Genomic DNA, 19,433 nt, shown 5'->3' with positions numbered 1-19,433 from the left:
CTAAAATGCCCTGTTCCCGCTGTTTTGCCCGTCTGTCCACACAAATGGCGATGAAATATTAAACGAACTATACTGTGATGATCCCTAACCTTCCTGGCATACCCCATTTGATTTTTGGACCACACCACGCCCCGACCCTGGACCCACCCCTAAACCGTAGGCTATAGCATACCGATTTGACCCGAAAATGCCACATTCGTGCAGTTTTGCCCGTTTGTCCACCCAAATAACCACAAAAAATTAAACAGACCACACTGGGATGATTTCTAACAAACTTGGAATGCCCCGGTTGATTTTCGGCTGACAGCACACCTGGACCCTGAGCCCACCCCCAAAACCATGAGCTATAGTACACCGATTTGGCCCAAAAATTCCCCGTTCGCGTTATTGCACCTGTTTGTCCACCCAAATGGTCATAAAAAATTAAACGAACCAAACTGGGATGATCCCTAACTTCCCTGGCACACGCCGATTGATTTTTGGCCCACAGCATGCCCGGACCCCAGGCCCACCCCCAAAACCGTGTGCTATGGCACACCGATTTGGCTCGAAAATGCCCCATTAACCCCGTTTCGCCCATTTGTCCACGCCAATGGCCACAAAAAATTAGACAGACCACACGGGGACTATACCCCACCTCCTTTACATACCCCAATTAATTTTTAGCCCACAGCTGCTGAGACCTTGGGCCCACCACCAAAACTGTGGGCTATAGCACACCGATTTGGCCCAAAAATGCCCCGTTTGCGATGTTTCACCCGTTTGTCCACCCAAATGGCCATGAAAAATTAAATGGACCACACTAGGACAATCCCAACCTCCCTGGCATGCCCTGATTAATTTTTAGCACATAGCACGCTCGAACCCTGGGTCCACCCCATAATCGGGGAATATAGCACACGATTTGGCCTGAATATGTCCCGTTCGCCCATCTATCCACCCAAATGGCATCAAAAAATTAAACGGACAACACTGTGATGATCCTCAACAACCCTGGCATGCTCCATTCAATTTTCAGCCCGCAGCACGCCCGAACCTCGATCCCACCCCCAAAACCGTAGGCTATAGAACAACAATTTAGGTCGAAAATGCGTCGTTCATGCTTTTTCGCCCATTTATCCACCCAATTAACAACAAAAAATTAAATGAACCACACCTGGATAATCCTCAAACTCTCTGGCACACTTCAGTTGTTTTTTGGCTCACAGCACGCCTAGACCCCAAGTCCACCCCCAAAATTATGGGCGATAACACACCGATTTGGCTCGAAAATGCCCTGTTCGCACCGTTTCGCCCGTTTGTCCACCCCTATGGCCGTTAAAAATTAAATGGAACATAATGGGACCTCGGGCCCATAGAACATCCAGACTTCGAGCCCACCCCAAAAACTTTCATCTATATCACACTGATTTGGCCTGAAAAACCCCATTCGCACCGTTTTGCCCATTTGTCCACCCAAATAGCCACTAAAAATTAAATGGACCACACTGGGATGATCCCTAACATCCCTGGAAACTCACAATTAATTTTTGTCCGACAATATGCCGAACCTCAGGCCCACCCCTGAAACCATGGGATACAATACACTGATTTGGCTAAAAAATGCATCATTAGCGCCATTTTGCCTGTTTGACTACCCAAATGGCCACAAAAACTAAACGGACCACACTGGGATGATCCCTAACATATCGGTCATGCACCGGTTGCTTTTTAGTCCATAAAATGCCCGGACCTTGGGCCCAACCCCGAAACCGTGGGTTATAGCACACCGATTTGGCTCATAAATTTGTCGTTAGGGCTGTTTTGCCCGTTTGACAACCTAAATGGCCATGTAAAATTAAACATACTAGACTGGGATGATGCCCAACATCCCTGGAAAACCTCGGTCGATTTTCAGCCCACAGCACGCTCAGACACCGAGCACACCCTTAAAACTATGGGCTATAGCAGATCGATTTGGCCCAAAAATTCTCCGTTCGTGTCATTTCTCCTATTTCTCCATCCAAATGGCCTCAAAAAATTAAACAGGCCATATTGGGATAATACCCAACCTCCCTGGCATGTCCAGGTCTATTTTCAGCCCAAAACACGCTCGAACCCTAGGCCCACCACCAAAATCATGCGCTATAGCACACCAATTTGGCCCAAAAATCCCCTGTTTGCACCGTTTCACCCGTTTGTTAATCGAAATATCCATAAGAAATTAATCAAACCACACTGGGATGATCCCCAGCCACCCTACCATGACTTATTCAATTTTTAGCCCATAGCATGCCCTTACCTCAGGCCCACCCCCAAAACTGTTGGCTATAGCACACCGATTTAGCCCAAAAATGCCATGTTTGTACTATTTCGCCCGTTTGTTCATCCAAATGACCACAAAAAATTAAATGGACCATACTGGGATGATCCTTGAACTCCTTGACATACCTCAATTAATTTTTGGGGCACAGAACACTCGGACCCTCGGCCCACCCTTAAACCGTGGGCTATACCACATCGATTTAGCCCAAAAACCCCCGTTCGCATCGTTTCGCTTGTTAATGTCAACCCAAATGGCCGCTAAAAATTAAACGAACACACTGGTATGATCCCTAACATCCCTGGCATGCCCTGGTCGATTTTTCTCCCACAACATATTTGAACCCCGGGCCCACCCCAATACCACGCTATAGCACACCGAATTGGCCTAAAAAATCTCTATTTGCATCGTTTCTCCTGTTTATCCACCAAAATTAAATGGACTACACATGGATGATACCCAATATCCCTAGCATACCTCGGTTGATTTTTGGCCCACAGCATGCCCGAACCCCAGGCCCACCCCCAAAACCATAGGCTATATCACACGATTTGGCCCGAAAATGCACTGTTCGTACCGTTTTGCCCATTTGTCCACCCAAATGGCCACAAAAAATTAAATGGACCACACTGGGATGATCTCCAACCTCCTTGGCACACCCCAATCTATTTTCAGCCTACAGCACGCCTAAACCTTGGGCCCACCCCTGAAACCGTGGGCTATAGCACACCGATTTGGCTTGAAAATATGCCGTTAGCACCGTTTTGCCTGTTTTTCCACCCATATGGCCACGTAAAATTAAACGAACTACCCTGGGATAATACCCAACCTCCCTGACATACCTCAGTTAATTTTTGGCCCATAAAACGCCCAGACACCGAGCACACCCCCAAAACCATGGGCTATAGCAGATCGATTTGGCCCAAAAATTCTCCGTTCATGCCTTTTCTCTTATTTCTCCACTCAAATAGCCTCGAAAAATTAAACAGATCATATTGGGATAATCTCGAACCTCCTTAGCATGCCCCAATCAATTTTTAGCCCACAGCATGCTCGAACCCCAGGCCCACCCCCAAAACCATATGCTATAGCACACCGATTTGGCCAAAAAATGCCCTGTTTGTGCCATTTCACCCGTTTGTCCATCGAAATGGCCACGAGAAATTAATCGAACCACACTAGGACAATCCCTAATCTCCTTGGCATGCCCTAATCTATTTTTGGCCTACAACACACTCGGACCCCAGGCTCACCCTCGGAACCATGGGCTATAGCACACCGATTTGGCCCAGAAATGTCCCGTTCCTTCTATTTCACCCGTTTGTCCTCCCAAATGGCCATAAAAAATTAAACCAACCACATGGAGATGATCCCTAAATTTCCTGGCATGCCCCAATTAATTTTTTGCCCACAGCATGCCCAGACCCCGAGCCCACTCCCAAACTCGTGGTCTATAGCACATCGATGTTTCCTAAAAATGCCCCATTCATGCCGTTTCCACTATTTGTCCACTCAAATGGCCACGTAAAATTAAACATACTACACTGGGATGATGCCCAACGTCCCTGGAAAGCCTTGGTTTATTTTCAGCCCACATCACGCTCAGACACCGAGCACACCCCCAAAACTGTGGGCTATAGCAGATCGATTTGGCCCAAAAATTCTCCGTTCGTGTCATTTCTCCTATTTCTCCACCCAAATGGCCTCGAAAAATTAAACGGGCCATATTGGAATAATCCCCAACCTCCTGGCATGTCCAGGTCTATTTTCAGCCCCTAGCACGCTCGAACCCCAGGCCCACCACCAAAATCATGCGCTATAGCACACTAATTTGGCCTAAAAATCCCCAGTTTGCACCGTTTCACCCGTTTGTCAACCGAAATATCCACAAAAAATTAATTGAAACATACTGGGATGATCCCCAGTTACCCTAGCATGACTTATTACATTTTCAGCCTACACCACGCCCTTACCTCAGGCCCACCCCCAAAACTGTGGGCTATAGCAAACCGATTTGGCCCAAAAATGCCATGTTTGTACTATTTCGCCCGTTTGTCCATCCAAATGACCACAAAAATTTAAATGGACCATACTGGGATGATCCTTGAACTCCTTGACATACCTCGATTAATTTTTGGTGCACAATACACTCGGACCCTCGGCCCACCCCTAAATCGTGGGCTATACCACATCGATTTGGCCCAAAAAAGCCCCATTCGCGTCATTTCGCTTGTTAATGTCAACCCAAATGGCCGCTAAAAATTAAATGGACACACTGGTATAATCCCTAACCTCCCTGGCACGCCCCGGTCGATTTTTGTCCCACCACATATCTGAACCCCGGGTCCACCCCCAATACCACGCTATAGCACACCGAATTGGCATAAAAAATCCCTATTTGCATCGTTTCTCCTGTTTGTCCACCAAAATTAAATGGACTACACATGGATGATCCCCAATATACCTGGCACACCTAGGTAGATTTTTGGCCCACAGCATGCCCGAACCCCAGGCCCACCCCACAAACCATAGTCTATATCACATAATTTTGCCCGAAAATGCACCATTCGCACCGTTTTGCCCATTTGTCCACCCAAATGGCCACAAAAGATTAAATGGACCACATTGGGATGATCCCCAACCTCCCTGGAATACCTCAATCTATTTTTGGCCCACAACACACCCAAACCTTAGGCCCACCCCTAAAACCGTGGGCTATAGCACACCGATTTGGCTTGAAAATATGCCGTTAGCACAGTTTTGCCTGTTTTTCCACCCATATGGCCACGTAAAATTAAACGGACTACATTGGGATAATACCCAACCTCCCTGACATACCTCGGTTGATTTTTGTCCCACAGAACGCCCAGACACCGAGCACACCCCCTAAACCATAGGCTATAGTAGATCGATTTGGCCCAAAAATTCTCCGTTCATGCCTTTTCTCTTATTTCTTCACTCAAATAGCCTCGAAAAATTAAACATATCATATTGGATACTCTCAAACCTCCCTGACATGCCCCAGTCAATTTTTAGCCCACAGCATGCCCTGGCCCCAGGCCCACCCCCAAAACCGTGTGCTATAGCACACCGATTTAGCCAAAAAATGCCCTGTTTGCGCCATTACACCCATTTTTCCATCGAAATGGCCACGAGAAATTAATCGAACCACAATGGGATAATCCCTAATCTCCTTGGCATGCCCTAATCTATTTTTGGCCTACAACACACTCGGACCCTAGGCTCACCCTCAGAACGATGGGCTATAGCACACCGATTTGGACCAAAAATGCCCTGTTCCTACTGTTTCACCCGTTTGTCCTCCCAAATGTCCATAAAAAATTAAACCAACCACATGGAGATGATCCTTAAATTTCCTGGCATGCCCCGATTAATTTTTTGCCTACAGCATGCCCGGACCCCAAGCCCACTCCCAAACTCGTGGTCTATAGCACATCAATTTTTCTTGAAAATGCTCCGTTCGTGCCGTTTCCACCATTAGTCCACCTAAATAGGCACAAAAAATTAAATGGACCATACAATGATCCCCAACCTCCCTTGCACGCCCCGGTTCATTTAGGCCCACAGCACGTCCGGAACCGGGCCCACCTCCAAAACCATGGGCTATAGCTCACTGATTTTGCCAGAAAATGCCGCATTCGTACCATTTCACTCGTTTGTCCTCCCAAATGGCCAGGATAAATTAAACATACCACACTGAGATGATCCCCAACCTCCTTGGCATGCCCAGGTTGATTTTTTGTCCACAACATGTCTGGACATCGGGCCCACCCCCAAAACTGTGGGCTATAGCACACTTATTTAGCCTAAAAATACCTCGTTCATGCCGTTTGCCCGATTGTTCTCCCGAATGGGCACAAAAAATTAAATAGACCACACTGGGTCGATCCCCAAACTCCCTGGCATGCCTCAATCAAATTTTGGCCAATACAATGTCAGGACCCCAGGCCCACCCCCAAAATCGTGGGCGATAACACACCGATTTGGCCTGAAAATGCCCCGTTGATGCCGTTTCACTCGTTTGTCGACCTAAATGGCCACAAAAAATTAAACGAACCATACTGAGATGATCTCTAACCTCCCTAGCATGCCCTGGTTGATTTTCGACCCACAGCATGTCTGAACCCCAATCCCACCCCCAAAATTGTGGGCTATAGTACACCGATATGACCTAAAAATACCACGTTCGTGTTGTTTCACCCGTTCGTCTACCTAAACGGCCACAAAAATTAAAAGGACCATACTGGGATGATCCTCAACCTCAATAGCGTGCTCTGCTCAATTTTTGGCCCATAGCACTCTTGGACTTGTACGCACCTCCGAAATTGGGGGATATAGCACACCGATTTGGCCTAAAATATTTCGTTCGCGCCATTTCACCCGTTTGTCTACCAGAATAGCCATGAAAAATTAAATAGACCATACTGGATTATCCCCAACCTGCCCAAACCCCGAGACCACCCCCGAAACCATGGGCAATAGCACACTAATTTGGTCTAAAAATGCCCCGATCATGCCGTTTCGCCCGTTTCTCAACCCAAATGGCCATGAAAAATTAAATGAACCATACTGGAATGATTCTCGACCTCCCTAGCATTCCTAGGTCAATTTTTAGCCCACAGCGTACCTGGACCCCGGGCCCACCCTCGAAACCATGGGCTATAGTACATTGATTTGGCCCGAAATACATCATTCATGCCGTTTCGCCCTTTTGTCCACCCAAATAGCCACAAAAAATTAAATGAACCACACTGGGATGATCCCCAACCTCCCTAGCATGCCCCAGTCGATTTTTGGCCCACAGCACGCCGGACCTTTGGCCCACCCCAGAAACTGTGGGCTACAGCACACCAATTTAGCCTGAAAATACCCCGTTCATAATGTTTTGTCAGTCTACCCAAATAGCCATAAGAAATTAAACGGACCACACCAGGACGATCCCCAAACTCCCTGGCATACACCGGTTGATTTTTAGCCCACAACATGCTCGAACTCCGGGCTCACCCCTAAAACTGTGGGCTATAACACACTGATTTGGCCTAAAAATGCCCCATTGGTGCTGTTTTGACCGTTTGTCCATCCGAGTGGCTATAAAAAATTAAACAGACCATACTGGGATAATTCCTTAACTCCACGGCATGCCTTGGTCAATTTTTAGCTCACAGTATCCCCAAACCCCAGGCCCACCCTCAAAATCATAGGTTATAGCACACCGATTTAGCCCAAAATGCCTCGTTCATACCATTTCACCTATTTGCCCACCCAAATGACCATGAAAAATTAAACAGATAATACAGGGATGATCCACAACCTCCGTGGCATACCTTGATCTATATTCGGCCCACAGCATGTCTGAATCCTAGGCCTACCCTCAAAATCATGGCCTATAGCACACCGATTTAGCCCGAAATGCCTCGTTCGTGCTGTTTCTCCCGTTTGTCCACCCATATCGCCACGAAAAATTAAATGAACCACACTGGGATGATCTCCAACCTTCCTAGCATGCCCTAATCAATTTTTGGCCCACAACACATCTAGACCCTAAGCCCACCCCCAAAACCGTGGGCTATTGCACACCAATATGGCCCAAAAATGCCCCGTTCACGCCGTTTTGCCCGTTAGTTCATCCAAATAGCCTAAGAAAATTAAATGAACTATACTGGGATGATCCCCAACCTCCTTGGCAAATCCTGGTTGATTTTTAGCCTACAACACGGCTGGACCCCAGGTCCACCCCCAAAATTATGGGCTATATCACACCGATTTGGCTCGAAAATATCACGTTCGCGCTGTTTCGCCTGTTTGTCAATTTGAATGGCCTCAAAAAATTAAACTAACCACACTGGGATAAACCCTAACCTCCCTGGCATACCGTTGTGATTTTTTGCCCATAGCACACCCGAACCCTTGTCCCACCCTAGAAACCGCGAGCTATAGCACACCGATTTACCATGAAAATGCCACGTTCGTGTTGTTTTGCACATTTATCCACCTGAATGGGAAGGAAAAATTAAATGAACCGTGATGAGATGATTTCTAACTTCCTTGGTAGGCCTCGGTTGATTTTCGGCCTAGAACACGCCTGGATCTCAGGCCCACGCCCAAAATCATAGGCTATAGCACATCTATTTGGCCTAAAAATGCCCCGTCCACGCTATTTTACCCGTTTCTCAACTCGACTGGCCAAGAAAAATTAAACGGACCACACTGAGATGATCCCCAAACTCCTTGGCATGCGTCGGTCAATTTTTGGCCTACAGCACACCCGGATCCCAGTCCTACCTTCGAAACCATGGGCTATAGCACACCGCTTTAGCTTGAAAATACATCGTTCGTGCCGTTTTGCCTGTTTATCCACTCAAATGGCCCCAAAAAATTAAAAGGACCACACTAGAATGATCACCAACCTCCCTGGCACACCCCAGTCAATTTTCACCCCACAAAATGCCCGAACCCCGGGCCCATCCCCAAAATCGTAGGCTATAGCACACCTATATTGCCAGAAAGTGCCCCATCCACTCCGTTTTGCAGGTTTATTCACCCAAATGGCCACAAAAAATTAAACAGACCATACTGGGATGATCCTCAATCTCCCTGGCATGCCTCAGTCAATTTTGACCTACAGTACTCTCGAACCCCAATCCCACCCCCGAAATCGTGGGCTATAACACATCTATTTAGCTTGAAAATGCACCATTCATGCTATTTCACCCGTTTATCCACCCAAATGGCCATGAAAAATTAAATGGACCACACTGGAATGATTCCCAACTCCCTGGCACACCTCGGTTGATTTTTGTCCCACAGCACGCTTGGACCCTAGTCCCACCCTTAAAATCGTGGGTTATATCACATCGATTTAGCCTAAAAACTCCATGTTCATATTGTTTTGCTCATTTGTCTACCTAAATAGTCATGAAAAATTAAACGGACCATACTTGGATGATCTTTAACCTCCCTGGCATGCCCCAATCGAATGTCGGCCTAAAGTATGCCCCATCCTCAAGCCCACCCCCAAAACTATGGGCTCTAGCACATATATTTTGCCTGAAAATACCCCGTTCATGCCATTTCGCCCTTTTGTCCACCCAAATAGCCACAAAAAATTAAACGGACCACACTAGGATGATTCCCTACCTTCCTGGCACACCCTGGTCAAATTTTGGCCCACAGAACGCTCTGACCCCAGGGCTACCCCCAAAACCATAGGCTAAAGCACACTAATTTGGCTCGAAAAGGCCTCATACACGCCGATTCGTCTGTTTATCCATCCAAAATAGCCACAAAAAATTAAATAGACTATATTGGGATAATCCTCAACCTCCCTGGAATACCTCAGTCAATTTTTAGTCCACAGCACGTGCGGACCCTAGGCCCACCCATGATATCGTGGGCTATAGCACATCGATTATACCTAAAATTGCCCTATTTCGCACCGTTTTGCCTGTTTGTCCACCCAAATGGCCATAAAAAATTAAACGGGCAAAACTGGGATGATCCCCAACCTCCCTGGCATGACCTGGTCAATTATACGCCGACAGCATGCCTAAGCCATGGGCTAATCCACAAAACCATGGGCTATAGCACACTGATTTAGCTTGAAAATGCCACGTTCGTGCTGTTTTTCCTGTTTGTCCATCCAAATGGACACGAAAAATTAAATGAGCCAAACTGGGATGATTTGAAACCTCCTTGGTACGCCTCAGTTTAGTTTTGGTGCACAACATTCTCGGACCTCAAGCTCACCACCAAAACCGTGGGCTATAGCACACCGAGTTGGCTCGAAAATGCCCCGTTTGTATCGTTTCGCCCATTTGTCCATCCAAATGGCCACGAAAAATTAAACGGACCATACTGGGATAATCCTCAACCTCTCTGGCACTACTCGGTCAATTTTTGACCCACAGTATGCCTAGACCCCAGGCCCACCTTCTAAACCGTGGGCCATAGCATACCAGTTTGATCTGAAAATGCCCTGTTCGTGCTGTTTTGCCCATTTATCCACCTAAATGGACGCAAAAAATTAAACGGACCACACTGGGATGATCCCTAACTTCCCTAGCATGGTCCGTTTGATTTTCTTTCGACAGCATGCCCGGAACTCGGACCCACCCCTAAAATTGAGGGCTATAGAAGAGTGATTTGGCCTGAAAATGCCCTATTTGTGCTGTTTCGCCCGTTTGTCTACCAAACGGCCATGAAAAATTAAACAGACTATAATGGGATGATTCCTAACCTCCCTGGTATGCCCTGGTCGATTATCGACAAACAGTATGCCCGTACCTTTGGCCCACCCCCAAAACCGTAGGCTATAGCACTCCGAGTTTGCCTAAAAACGCCCAGTTCACACTATTTCTCCTATTTGTCTACCCGAATGGCCATGAAATATTATTTGGACCACACTGGAATGATTCTCAACCTCCTTGGCATGGCTTGGTCAATTTTTGGCCCACAGCACCCCTGAACCCCGGGCCCATCCTTAAAATCGTGGGCTATAGAACGTCGATTTGATCCGAAAATGCCCCATTCGCGCTGTGTCACCCTTTTGTCCACCCGAATGGCCAAAATTAATTAAATGGACCATGCTAGGATGATCCCTAACCTCTCTGGCATAGCCCGATCAATTTTCATCCCACAGCATGCCCGAACCTAGTTCCACCCTCGAAATCGTGGGCTATAGCACACCGATTTGGCCTAAAAATACCCCATTCAGGCTATTTTGCCCATTTGTCCACCCAAATGGCCACGAAAAATTAAACGATCCATACTGAGATGATCCTCAACCCCCTTGGCATGCCCCTATCAATTTTTGGTTCACAGCACACTCGGACCATGGGCCCACCCCCAAAATCATGGGCTATAGCACACCAATTTGAACCAAAAATACCTAATACGTGTCGTTACACCCGTTTGTCCACCCGAATGGCCACACAAAATTTAACAGACCATACTGGGATGATCCACGACCTCCCTTACATGCCTCAGTTAATTTTTGACCCACAACACACCCAAACCTTGGGCCCACCCCTAAAACTGTGGGCTATAGCATGCCGATTTGGCCCAAAAATTCCCTGTTCGCACGGTTTTGCCCGATTGTTGACCCAAATGGCCTTAAAAAATTAAAATAAATACACTGGAATGATCCCCAACCTCCCTGGCATGTCTCGGTTGATTTTCGGCCCACAACATGTCCGAACCCCAGGCCCACCCTCTAAATAGTGGGTTATAGCACACCAATTTAGCCCGAAAATGCCCTATTTGCGCACTTTTGCTCGTTTGTCCACCTAAATAGCCACTAAAAATCAAATGAAACAAACTGGGATAATCACCAACTTCCCTGGCATGCCTGGAACCCAGGTCTACCCCCAAAACCATGGGCTATAGCACATCAATTTTGTTCAAAAACATCCCGTTCGCGCCGTTTCGCCTGTTTGTCCACCCAAATGGCTAAAAAAAAATTAAACGGACTACACTGGGATGATCCCCAATCTCCTTGGTACATCCTGGTTGATTCTTGATGTACAGCACCCCCGGACCCATGGGCCACCCCCAAAATGATGTGCTATATCATACCGATTTTATCCAAAAACTCTCTGTTGGCATCGTTTTGCCTGTTTGTCCACCCGAATGGCCACAAAAAATTTAAAAAATCATACAGGGATGATCCCCAACCTCCCTGGAATACCTCAATCGATTTTTGACCCACAACATGCCAGGACCTCGAGCCTACCCCCAAAATCGTAGGCTATAACACACTGATCTGGCTTGAAAATGCCCATTAATGCTGTTTCTCCCATTTATTCACTTGAATAGCCATGAAAAATTAAACAAACCACACTGGGATGATCCCCAACCTCCCTAGCATGACTCGATCGATTTTTGACCCACAATATGCCTGAACCCTAGACCCACCCCCAAAACCGTGGGCTATAGCAAACCTATTTAGCCCAAAAATGCCTTATTGATGCTATTTTGCCCATTCATCCACCCGAATGGACACAGAAAATTAAAAAAATCACACTGGGATGATTCCCAACCTCCCTGGCATGCACCGATCGATTTTTGGCCCACAACACGCTCGAACCCTGGGCCCACCTGATGTTTGAGTAGATGCTGAAATATTTGAGGCTTTTAACAGAGAATAATTGCAAAGTCTTAAGCAACTTTTGTCGTTTTTGATTGTGTTCTCTTTGATATTACAGTAAAATTCGAGATACAATAGAACCAACAATTATGGGAGTAAAAGAGTTGATTTTTGAGCAAGTAGAGAAGGAAAAATAGCTGACGACTTATTTAATAAGTCGTCAGCCTTGTGATAAGCTATCAAAGTTTCCATCAGGATTAGACAGAGAATGGCCTTCAGCTAGAATGTGTAATGACATCTATGATAGGCTGTTAGAAGTGTGATAAGCCGTCAGGCTCATCGTCAGGCTTAGGTAGGGAATGGATTTTGAAGTAAAGAAGTGATGACACCTCTGATAAGTCATCATATGTCTGATAAGACGTCAAGCCTCATCATCAGCCCAAGGCAGAGATTATCAAAGTAAAGAGAAGCTGTGATATTCTTGATAAGCTGTCAAACTCCTGATAAGCCGTCACACACGTCGTCACCTGACAGAGAAAATAATGTGATATATGATTTTATTTCCATAATTAGACTAAAGTATTTAAAGCATATGTTATGGTTTTCATTGAGGATTTGGGATTTTGGAACTCACATTTTGAGAACTTTTCTCTCTATTTTCTGACTTTAATTCTTTAGAGAGATTATTACAATTGTTTTGGGGATTTTCTATTATGATTAGAATCTAAGAAACACTTGTTTCTATTCATCTCACTGTAAGTTCATATATCAAACTATGAATTCAACTTTTTGTCTTGATTATTTGATTATGAGTAGCTAAATTCCCTTAACCTGAGTTGTGGGATCTGTGGGTTTATATTTGTAACGTAACTAAGTGTTCAAGATTCTAATGGTGGTAGGAACGTCTTGTTAATTCCATTATTTTACATGTTTATTATTGGTTGCAAACAATAGGCTTTGCTTACGGGTGATTTGCTTGAGATAAGAAATCAACCCTAGTAAGAAGTGAATTACCAACAGGGACTTGGAAGCATTAAACTTCCATTTAATAATTAATGTTGTAACAAGATTAATTAACTTGAGATAACATCCTGTTATAAAATATAAATTCCCTCAGTTCGAGAGAATTAAGTGGTTAAATGTCTAAATAGGGTGAGAAACATTTAGACATAACTTCAACAAGGATAGTCTATTGTTCCTACCTACCACAAGAATCTTGAACTGTTACTAGCGTCAGTCAAATTCCAGTACCCATAGTGAACACAACTCTGGTTTTTCTTATCATATTGACTTCAAAAACTGAATTGAGAAGTAATTATTTGTTACTTTTCCAAAATAACCCCATTCACAGGAAATGATAACTATCAGTTGACTAACCCGCAGATAACTCAAATTCACACCATATTCCCTATGGGATTCGACCCCAACCTAGTTGGGTTATTTATTGACAACGATCGCTTACATTCTCATAAGAGAGATGTAGTTTGAGCGTTATAAAAAATGGCACCGTTGCCGGGGAATATGATTGTAAAATTAAAGTTTGTGTTCGCTAATTGACTATTAGTCAAGTTTCCTAGTTTTACATTTATTTGTTGTTTTTGTTTTCTACAACACTTTTTTGGTGTATGCCAAGAACCAAAAGTTCTGGAGGACCATTATTACCATTTAATCTAGAACCGCAACTAATCGGCAGAATTACAGACTAGCAAGAGGCTGACAGGTTAGCAACCTTAGCTAGAGCTCACGTAAATGTGCAGAATGGCGGTCAATAAGTACGGAATCCAAATCTTGAGAATGAAGATTTGAGAGATGAGGAGTTGCTAAACCCTAGTAACCCAAGGCGTGCAGAGCAAATGCAATGTACAGTGTAATTATAACAGGAACCGTCCGTTCTAAGAAAGAAAAGATCACCAGTCGGCCAAGTATAGTCTCAATGATGATGATGATGGAATGGATAAAGCAGGTGCAATGCGTGCAATTATTCCTCCACCGTTAGCACCTGGGGCAAAATTTAACATTATGAGTACTATGATTCAACTTATTAATCTAAAGGGGTTGTTTGGTGGCCTTCCTGGGGATGATCCAAACTTGTATCTGGTGACATCACCATTTGTAAATCTTTTGATAACCCTGGAGTAAGCTAGAATGCTATCCGTTAGAGATTATTTTCATTGTCTCTGTCTGGGGAGGCAACATTGTGGCTTAATGAGCTAACACCCGATTTTATAACTAACTGGAGGCAGTTGAAAGAAGCTTTCATAGATAGGTTCTTTCCACCTTCTAGGAAGATATAGTTGAGGGATGAGATTAATAACTATAAACAGCTCCCAACTGAATCCTTGCGTGAAACCTAGGAGAGATTCAAAAAGAAGCTAACACAGTGTCCGAACCATAATATGACGGACATACACTTGATGGAGACTTTGTACACGGCTCTTAACTCTGTGACAAAACTAATTATAGATAATGTTTTTGGTGGTTCATTTGTTGATCTTACATTCCTAGAGACTTCAAAAATTCTAGACTCTGTAGTAGCAACCCCCACTACTTTTGTGGGTATGACTATAGAACAACGCAGAAGATATGAGGAGCATATTCAAGACATTGCTCACCTAAAAATGTAGATGGACTTGCTAACCAAGCATTTACTATTAGGTAAAATTGAGAAAGTAAAGGTTGTGGGATCGTAGGGCAAAGTGGAGTTTGACTCAGAAGAAGAGGCAAAATATGTAAACAATTAAGGGTTTCTGATGCAATATCCAAGGAAATTAAGGTCGGACTTATTATGACAAGGCTGTATATAAGATCTAAAAGTAAGGAAATTAGAGGAGCAATAATGATAGGAGCGGGCTATATGTCCCTCCTGAAAATCATGAGGCTACTACAACAAGTTCAAAAAAGATCTCCATGGAGGACATGATGGCTAAATTGTTAAAGGGAGTGGAGGCTACCAACTTAGGTGTGACTACCATGAAGACCGATCTGTCCTCTATTAGTCAGTTGGTAAACTTGCACTCCACTACAATCAAACAGTTGGAATAGTAAATGAGCCAACTCTCCGCAGCACTGAACCAGAGAAAAAGTGGAACATTTCCTAGTGATACGGTCTAGAATCTACGGAATGATGGCTCATGTATGGAAATTACCACTAGAAGTGGTAATATATTACCTGGCCCTTCTGTGGGTAAAAGTTTGATTGAAGATGTGATTAAAGCAGAGAATGAACCCAAAGAAGAATGTTCGGTGGAGTCTGAGAAGATGGATGGTTCTGATGATTCTCCAGAAAAAGGAAAAGAGAGGGAAAAGGAAGTAGTGATGAAAACTCTCCCAAGACCACCACCTCCCTTTTCTCAAAGATTGAAAAAGAAGATTTATGACATGAAATTTAGTAAATTTATGGCAATATTGAAGTAGTTAACAATAAATATACCTTTGGTGGAGGCACTTAAGAAAATACCAGGGTATGCTAAATTCATCAAGGACCTTGTTATAAAGAAAAAAATGGTGAGCTATGAACCAAAGGATAATCTCCATCATTGTAGCGCTATCTCTACGAGGACCTTGGTGTAGAAGAAGGCCGACCCTGGAGCATTCACTATTTCTTAATGGGTGCTCCTAAGAAGATTGTTCTTGATCTTGCTAATCGACCAACACCAATGGCTAAGCCATCCATTGAAGAGCCACCGATGTTGGAATTGAAAGAACTGCCTGGGCATTTAAGGTACGTGTTTTTGGGAAATGGAAACATGCTACCCATTATTATTACAGCAGATTTAAGCGAGCAGCAGGTAGAAGCACTTATTTTAGTACTTTAGAGGTACAAGAGAGAAATAGGATAGACTATTGTGGATATTATTGGCATTCCCCCTGGTATCTGTATGCATAAAATACAACTTAAGAAAGATTGTACTCCAACCATTGAGCACCAGCGCCATCTTAACCCACCAATCAAAATGTGGTTAAGAAGGAAATTATTAAGTGGTTGGATACAGGAGTGGTTTACCCTATTTCTGATAGTAAATGGGTGACCCCAGTTCAATGCCTACCTAAAAAATGCGGCATGAATGTTGTTGAAAATAAAAGGAATGAGTTAATTCCACTCAGGCCTGTGACTGGGTGGAGAGTTTGCATGGACTACCTCAAACTAAACTCATGGACTTTAAAAAACCACTTCTCGATGCCTTTTATGGACCCAATACTTGATCGATTGGCTGGAAGGGGATATTATTGCTTCTTGGATGGTTATTCTGGATATAACCATATCTTTATTGATCCTAAAGATTAGAAAAAGACGACATTCATATGCCCATATAGAACCTTTACATTTAAGAAGATGCTGTTTGGGCTATGCAATACACCCGCTACTTTCCAACGGTGCATGATGTCTATTTTCTCATATATGGTGGAGGATACCTTAGAGGTGTACATGGATGATTTCTCAGTGGTGGGAGATTCATTTGAGCAGTGTTTGGGAAACCTGAGTATGCCCTTCCAATGATGTGCTGAATTTATTTTGATGCTTAATTGGGAGAAATGCTACTTTATGGTAAACAAAGGCATTTTTCTCGAGCACAAAATGTTAGCAAAAGGGATAGAGGTTGATTGAGCGAAAGTTAAAGTTATTGAGAAACTACCAAATCCTATTTCAGTGAAAGGAGTGCATAGTTTTCTTAGACATGATGGCCTTTATCGGAGGTTTATAATAGACTTCTCAAAGGTTGCAAATCCACTTTGCAAACTTTTAGAGAAATAGGTGAAGTTCTCCTTCTATGATGATTGCTTGAAGGCATTTGAATGCCTTTAAAAAAGCTGGTCAAGGCCCCTATCATTGTTGCATCAGACTGGTCAAAATCGTTTGAGATCATGTGTGATACAAGCGTTGTTTCCCTTTGAGCTGCATTGGGACACACAAAGGACAAATTGTTTTACCCAATATATTATGCCAGAAAAGCACTGAATGGAGCTCAAAATAACTACACTTTCACTGAACAGGAACTCCTGGATGTAGTGTATGCTTTGGAAAAATTCAGGACTTACCTACTTGGGACCAAGGTGGTGGTCCACACTGACCATGTAGCCTTGAGGTATTTAATGGCTAGGAAGGATGCAAAACCAAGGCTGATTAGATGGGTGTTGCTACTACAAGAATTTGACTTTGAAGTCAAAGATTGGAAGGGTTGTGAAAAGCAAGTTGCAGATCATCTGTCTAGAATAGAAGGTGAGCAGGCAGTTGGTGATGAAATAGAGATAAATAATACATTTCTTAATGAGGAGATCTTGGTTGCTGCTATGTATAAAATGCCTTGGTATGCTAATTTTGCAAATAATGTTGTCAGTGAGATTATTCTAGAAAATCTTTCTTTCCATCAAAGAAAGAAATTCCTTTATGATGTAACACATTACTTCTGGGATGAGCCGTATCTTTTTTGGCGATGTACTGACAGTATTATAAGGAGATGTGTTCCAGAAGTGGATGTATTATGTATATTGGAAGCATGTAATACTTCCCCAGTTAGAGGTGACCATGCAGGTGACCGAATGGCTAGGAAGGTATTATAGAGAGGCTACTATTGGTTAACGTTGTTCAAGGATGCTAATGAGTTTGTGCTGAAATGCGACAAATATCAAAGGTAGGGGTCGATCTCCAAAAGACATGAGATGCCTTTGACTAAGATGCTTGAAATGGAATTATTTATAGTCTGGGGCATCAATTTCATGGGTCCTTTTGTAAGTTCGTATAGGATGAAGTATATTTTAGTTGTTGTTGACTATGTCTCAAAATAGGTCGAAGCTGTTGCCTTGTCTAATAATGAAGGAAAGAGGGTTGTTGCTTTTCTCAAGAAGAGCATCTTCTCTTTCTTTGGAGTACCACTTACTATAATAAGAGATGGAGGATCTCATTTTTGTGACAAAGTATTTCGAGCTGCCTTAGAAAAATATGGGGTAAAACAGAATAGAGTAGTCACTCCATATCACCCACAAACTAGTGGGCAAGTGGAGGTGTCAAATCAAGAGATTAAAGCCATCCTAGCCAAAACGGTGAATGCTAGTCAAAAAGACTGGTCTCAAAAGCTCGATGATGCCTTGTGGGCATATCGGACTACTTTCAAGACACCCATTAGTATGCCACCATTCTAGTTGGTCTATGGAAAAGCATTCCACTTACCAATAGAGCTGGAGCACAAGGCTTTATGGGAACTCAAAAGGTTAAATTTGAATTAGAAGGAGGCAACAGAGCTAAGACTGGGACAACTGAATAAGATGGATGAATTTCATCTCAGGGCATATGAAAGAGCAAACCTATATAAAGAAAAAATGAAGTATCATGATTGGAGGATCGAGAAATGAGATTTCCAAAATGGTGACTTGGTTCTTTTGCTCAATTCTAGACTCAAAGTGTTCCCAGGTAAGCTTAAATCCAAGTGGTCAGGCCCATTTAGAGTTAGTCAGGTCTACTCATCTGGAGTAGTAGAACTTGAAAATGAAGATGACAGTATCTTTAAGGTAAATGGGCAATGAGTCAAACTTTATATCGGTCCAAAAGACTCGATGAAAAGTATTGCTACTATCTATCTTGATGAATTCTGAAGTAATCAAGATACCTAAGTTGTGCCGCAACGTTAAATCAGGCGCTACATGGGAGGCAACCCATGATCTCCGTGCTTGATCTACTCCAGATATATCCTAACCCTAAGTTTAGTTTTTCTTTGATTTTAAGTTAAGGGTGTAGGGTTAGTTGTTGTTGTAATATTTTGTAGTTGACTAGGAGAAATACAAGTACCTGAGGCAGTTAACAAAGTTTTGTCATTTTGATAACACCTCTCAAAGGGTCTAACTATTTAACTGTGTAATTTGCATCTAATTGTGACCACTGTGTATCTTTGTATGGTATTAGTTCTAGTTACTTAATAACCATTTCTAAATAATTGCATGAACTGGATGAGTAGTAACTTGTTATATACTTGTGTGCCATGTGCGTTTGAGATTTTACTTAGTTCCCTTTGTATGTTGAATCCAGAACTTGTC

This window comes from Capsicum annuum, chromosome 4, assembly GCF_002878395.1.
Source record: "Capsicum annuum cultivar UCD-10X-F1 chromosome 4, UCD10Xv1.1, whole genome shotgun sequence".
In the NCBI taxonomy this organism is placed as follows: domain Eukaryota; kingdom Viridiplantae; phylum Streptophyta; class Magnoliopsida; order Solanales; family Solanaceae; genus Capsicum; species Capsicum annuum.
This window is presented reverse-complemented; position numbering follows the sequence as displayed.